The sequence below is a fragment of the Benincasa hispida genome, chromosome 9 (genome assembly GCF_027475165.1).
Source record: "Benincasa hispida cultivar pf3 chromosome 9, pf3_genome.v1.1, whole genome shotgun sequence".
NCBI lineage: Eukaryota > Viridiplantae > Streptophyta > Magnoliopsida > Cucurbitales > Cucurbitaceae > Benincasa > Benincasa hispida.
Window position 1 is genome coordinate 47,103,472 of NC_143486.1, and position 6,535 is coordinate 47,110,006.

The 6,535-nt window shown below is 30.8% G+C and overlaps 1 pseudogene across 1 annotated transcript; it reads right to left on the bottom strand.

The window, feature by feature from the left end:
• Positions 1-4,584: 4,584 nt before the first annotated feature.
• LOC120086692 (protein translation factor SUI1 homolog 1 pseudogene) lies at positions 4,585-6,263 on the bottom strand (annotated as a pseudogene). The gene is made up of 2 exons (XR_016532545.1): positions 6,210-6,263; positions 4,585-5,134 (listed from the first exon to the last, which is right to left on the bottom strand). The product of XR_016532545.1 is annotated as a protein translation factor SUI1 homolog 1 pseudogene (transcript).
• Between the last annotated feature and the right edge of the window lie 272 nt (positions 6,264-6,535).

A 6,535-nucleotide genomic window follows, 5' to 3' on the forward strand; every position in this document is an offset into this window, starting at 1 on the left:
AGGTTCCTATCTTCTCCCACTTGCCCAATCGTGTACACGATTGTTCTTTCCTTCTTCATCTGCCTCAAACCAAGTCCGAACAGAGCCCGCCCTTTGGATTCTCACACCGAGAATACCAAGGTAACCTTCTTGGGGGTTTCATACTCAACTCTCCACCGTTGAGGTTTTGTGGAGGCCGTTCGTGTTGCTGAGGAGTTCGTGACCAAGGTGATCGCTGAGGACGAGTGCAAAGAGTTCGTGCAGAGTTGCGGTTGTGTTGTTCGAGCGTTCAAGGTTGTTGTGTTTGAGCGTTTGTGAGCAACATCTACAATCAACAATAACAACTCAATCCATAAATTAATTCACATTCAACAACAATAACAACTCAATAATAACTCAATCCATAACTTGAAACATCCACAATCCATGGGAATCTTGTTTTTGTTTAATTTTTGGAACTTTTGAAAATGGTATTTGGAAAGTCAAATTAATTCACGTTCAACAACTAATTGGAATCGATCAATAATGAGTAATTAAAACATATATAATGATTAATTGAAACATCTACAATAACACAATAACAATTTGCATAAATTATTTAAATCTTGATTTTTCAATTAATCAATCAATAATGATTAAATTAATATACAAGAGAAAATAATGATTTAAATAAATATACAAGAGAAAATAAAATGAGAAGATTACCGACACTGACGACAGGCGGTTGAAGACGACGGCTGAACGAGAGAAAGAGACGACGGCCTGGGGTACCAATGTGGATATGCATTTTCTGTGAGATAAATAAGAGCTGAGGGTAGCTTTTAAGGAGAGAACCTCCCAGCTCTCTCGAAGGGGTTAGATTTTGATGTTTCCCTTTTGTTGTTTGTTACTTTTATCCTATTTGCTACTTTGGAGAATGAGTCTTTTTGTTCTACTTCACTGACTCTGTAATTTGAAGATTATCACTACTATTAATAGAGCAAGAGGAGTCGTTTCTTTCCTTTGTTTCTTGTCTCTTTGTTGGGTTTTTCTTTTTCATTTTTCTCCTTCTTGTTCCCTCTGCTTTTTGTCAATCTATCATTGAACTCCATTTCCCAATGTTGCCTAGAGCTTTACTTATTGTTTTTTTTTCTTCTTCTTCCACTACCTACTCGTTTGCCATCTCCTTTTTTTTCTTCTTGTTCCAAATAGATTCATACATACGAGTTAGAGATAAAGTCTCTGATTTCTCTGTTTTTGAACTTTAGTATATGGTCTCTTTAGTTGTATGCAGTATTTTTTTCTCCTCATATTTGTGTTTTATAATTTTTGTTTTACATCGTGTTCAATACTCTATTGTAGAAAAATATTGTCATATTTGATAAATGAGTTTTGAGTTTGATGGTAAATATATGTTCTTTTTGTAGCAAGCAGGGATAAGAAACTTCTTAGATTTTTTTGATGTAAATGTACTTGCATACAATATTAAAGATTTATATGATTATAGTTTATTTTATTACTTCATTTGTAATAATTTGTTACTGATAAAAAGTGTTATGTAAACTATATACAATTTGATCAAAATCGTCTATCAAGGCGAGATTCAAAATGCTTGTAAAAACTGTAATCAAAACTCAATTATAGCATTGCAGGTGTATTAGTAGTAGGATAGGCGAACAGTAGAAATTAACTTTAAGGTCCGTAAGGAGCAGGGGTACTTCACTGGGCTTTTAGGGAAATAGGGCGAATAGTCTGGGAGTTAAGTGAATAGGCGGAACGCCGATAATAAGTCTTTCTCTCAAGAGTGGCTTGCTTTTTAATGCTATGAAAACTTTTCATAACATTACAATTATGTAATAGAAAATGAATATTTTATATCTTTTTTTTATAGCATTGAAAAAAACGCTATGGCAAGTCAGGGATTTTCAATAACATCGGCTACTAAAGCATACTTAAAACACTATAGAAAATCTTTTATAGTATTTTTTTACTACTATAAAAAATGCTAGAGAAAGTTTTTTATAACGTTTTTTACCGTTATAAAAAACGTTATAAAAGACCTTCTAAAGCATTTTTTACTAACGCTATGAAACGTTTTCATAACATTAAATATGTGCTATCAAAAGTTGATTTTTATAGCATTTTTTTATAGCGTTAAAAAAACGCTATGAAAAGTCGGAGACTTTCAATAACATGGGCTATGGCAACATTTTGAAAATGCTATGGAACGTTTACGATAGCGTTTTTTAAAGCTATCGAACGTGATAAATGTTGTAATGCATAGAAGTCTATGGTTCGAATCCCCAATCATACTTACAAAAATATCTAAACTCACAAAACAAAAACTTGGTTTTTGATGTCTTAATTTATAATATTTTTTTCTCTTTTTTTTTCCTCTCATTTTTTATGCTAATAAAGTTATATTAAATTGATGTTCGCTAAAAAATGATAAATTTTAAGATATTTTTATCGTACGATATCGACGTTTTAAATACGTGCCAGTGAAATATACGATGACGCTTTAAATACATATCAGCGAAACGTTGATGTTTTAAATATATATCAGCGAAGCGTCGACATTTTAAATACGTATCAGAGAAGTATTGACGTTTTAAATACGTATAAGTGAAGCATTGACATTTTAAATATATACCAGCGAAGCGTTGACGTTTTAAATATAAGCATTTTAAATATATACCAGCAAAGCGTCAGTATTTTAAATATATACCAATGAAGCGTCGGCGCTTTAAATATATACCAGCGAAGCGTTCACGCTTTAAATATATACGAAGGAAGTGTCGACGCTTTAAATATATTCCAATGATACGCCAGAAGTGTGCTATCTTTGTAGTGTGAAAAGTTGAAAAGATTATTTTGTACAATTTTCATAAATTCTCCTCTTATTTTACTTTATTTTATCCTAATATTCTTTGTTTCAAAAAATTGTATTTCCTTTCTAAAAGTTTTGTTCACTTTTATATTTATTTTTCTTTAATTTTTATCCTCACGTAACTTTCTTAAAGTTTTTATGACGTTTATCTATAATGTTTATTCTTAGGTTTAAATGTCATTTTTCTCCCTTTATCGCTCTAATAATTTTAAACTCCCTCTGGTTTTCTCTCTTTAACTTATTCTCTCTTATTTTATTACTTTTTTCTTTTTCTCTTGAAATTTTTTGTTTCACTTTAAGGGTTTATATATATATATATATATATATATATATATATGCATGTGTATATATATATATATATATCCCTTTAAAGTTATTCTCAAGAATTTGTTTTTATTGTTATTCTTTAAAGAAAAAAGAAAAAGAAAAAAACCTCTCTCCTTTATATGTCTATAACTTTATTTATGTATCTTTGAATTTTATCTTCGATTTTTTTTTATATGTTGAAATTTTGTGCATCTCCTTTATATATCTATAACTTTATATATATGTCTATAGTTTTTTTCTCCCAAACTCTAATGTTTTAGTATCTTTTAAATAATTTAATCACTCTAAAATTACCTTTCAAAGTATATGATTAAATTCAAGACAAACGAAATAAGAAATTAATAACACTTATGTTCAAAACAAATAATTAGATCATGTTCACTTTCTTGATTAATAACACTTATGTTCAAAACAAATAATTAGATCATGTTCACTTTCTTGTAAACGTAATTCATGATAATTTGAAAAGAAAATCCCACCTGATTACATTTGTTGTTATTTATCAATATATTAGAATATGAACTCAATCTATAATCAACAAATATAATGAAGAAGATCATTAATCCAATTACGTTTGATTATTACATACATAATCTTTTTTTTTTATAATTTACCTATTTTATTTAGAACTATATCCATAATTAATATTGATCAAATATAATAAAGAAGATCATTAATCCAATTACGTTTGATTATTACGTACATAATCTTTTTTTTATAATTTACCTATTTTATTTAGAACTATATCCATAATTAATATCATGATCAATATTGACCGTTATCGATCAACAACGATATCAAATAATATCATCTTATTAAATAAAATAATGTATATTTTCTTCGAAATACTTCTTTATATATGTTTATTCGAGGATGGTGTTTTTTTTTCTTTTTTCTAAAAAAAGATTGTGTTTCTAAACTGAAATATGAATTACTATTTCATTTTTAGAATTGTATTTTTTAATTTTAATTTGAGTGTTAGTTTTTTAAATATAAAAATTGAAGTGAATAAAAATGATAAAGGCAACCCCCCAATTCCTATAACATATTATTCAGTAACCATATCGTAATTATTATAATTTTATAAAAGGAAAAATTGGGCCTTCAAATATCCGATTTTAACGTCTGTATGAATTTGAAGACCCAACTTTTAAAATTTTTACAAAAACCACCATACTATTCTTTTATGTTTTATAAATTTTTTTTAAAAAACATGCCCCAAACTAAAGTTTCAAGATCCAATTCTAATTTGAAGACTCAATATTTAAAATCAAAAGTTAATAATCATAATTACAACTACCACATCATACCAATTTTATCCCTTTTTTCTTTTTCTATACAGCCCCAATGTAGCTGTACTGGCTATTCGTTGGAAGGATTGAAAGCAGAACACATTGAACACAAGAAAATTTCAAGGCAAATACCCAAAATCAAACACTTCATTGATAATAAGTTGCCATTATCACACACCAGAACACAATCCATTGAAAGAAAGAGAGAAGAGACCAAACCAACAGGAACACACAGACTCCTTAAAACACTTCAAGAGCATAAAACAGGAAACAGAAAGCAACTAAAACCCATGAATCTTGATCTGATCCTTCTTGACAAGACCAGCTTGAACAAGGAACTGAGAGACGTTCTTCCGCTGATCGCCCTGTAGTTGAATTATCTTCCCCAATTCTTTGTCTTGCACAACATTACCATTACAGCAGAATTCCTTCTTCACGTCCTTGAGGATCTTCTCGTAGCTGAACTCTTTCTTCAGACCCTGAACTGTAGTTAAGCATTTCTTGCCATTCCTCTGCTGAACCCGAATATGAACATACTCTTTCGTTCCGGGGGCATCCGAATCCTTGGCGTCGGCGAATGGATCAAATGCAGATGGGATCTGGAAGTCTAATTCAACCATGAACCTTGTTTGGATGAAAGCTTAAACGGAACCGGACAACCGAAAATCTGAAAACATCAAAACAACTATGGTTAAAAAAACTAGGCCCTTCTCATTACACAGCTCTTAAGGTACTAGAAACATTAATATTTAGAAGCAAAAACTAAGGCCCTAATTGGATCTGTTTGTTCTTATTAATTTTCTGTTGTTTGCAGAAAACACTAGAATTTCTTATCAAATTCTAAAGAAAACTTAACTTGGCTTTTTGAAACATCAGTAAAAGATGGAAACCGGACATAGAAACTCATGGACGAAATTTGTTACAAACTTTCTAATTATGGTATTCTCGGAGACACTTGAAGTTCTATCAAAATCTAAAAAGCAAAAACGTTCTTGAAGGTCCGTTTTACTTGAAAAGTTCACAAAACCTAACCTAGTTTCGAAACACCGGCAGAAAGTGGATAACGAAACATTTAAGACTAATAGACGGAATTTTCAAATTTATACTTTCCACCAGAATTTTCTCGAAACAATTGATTTTCTTACCAAATTCTATAAACAAAAAATTTCTTGAAAAGTTCACAAAACTTGACTGGATTTTTGAAACATCAATAGAAAGTTGATGACAATTTTTTTTTTAAACAAAAAAACCAAACCGAAAGATCACCAAACGAGTTTGGATCTTCGCAACCACAAGTCCCAAATAATTAATTCCAATCTGGAAAAGAATTAATAAATAAATAAAACAGATCCCAATTCATCAGTGGCTTCAATGAACCACCCAATACCAGAATCATCAAATGATCAGAACACATCTCATATAACAAAGCCGTTTAAAGATAAAAAGGGAAAGAAAAAGAAAACAGAACAAGACAGAAAAATCCCCCCAAGTAGACGTATAAACCAAGCATCAGACAACAAACAAAGAAATCAAAATTTCATACAACCAAAAACGACCCAATACCAGAATAAATTAGAAATCGTAACAAGAAACAAAGATCATACAAACAAAACCCTAACCGACGATTAACCAGAACGATCGACCAAAATCTCGAGACCCAGATAACAAATTCCAGAAACAAAAAATTAAAGGCTAAGAAATTACTGAATCAAAGAAGAATTCAGAAGGAATTAGAAACTTACCAGAAGGCGAAGGGACTAAGAACGCGTGAAAGAGATCGAAAGCAAATGGAAAGAAGGGTGAAAAGATTGAGAAAGCCAATGGGGAATATTTATAGTGAATTTTGGGTAAGGCGGTAACAGCCCGTTGGGTTGAGCTGGAATCTTCTGGGAGGATGACGTGGACGATTAAGATTAGTAAGGGACGGTCCAGATCTACGCTGACGTGTACCGTGTTAATTAAGGAAATAATTTTTTAAACGAAAAGAATATAAGGGCGGTGTGAATTAACCGACGCGTTCATTGAACGCAAACGCAACCCCGATCCGTACTTGGATTCGTGAATCGAC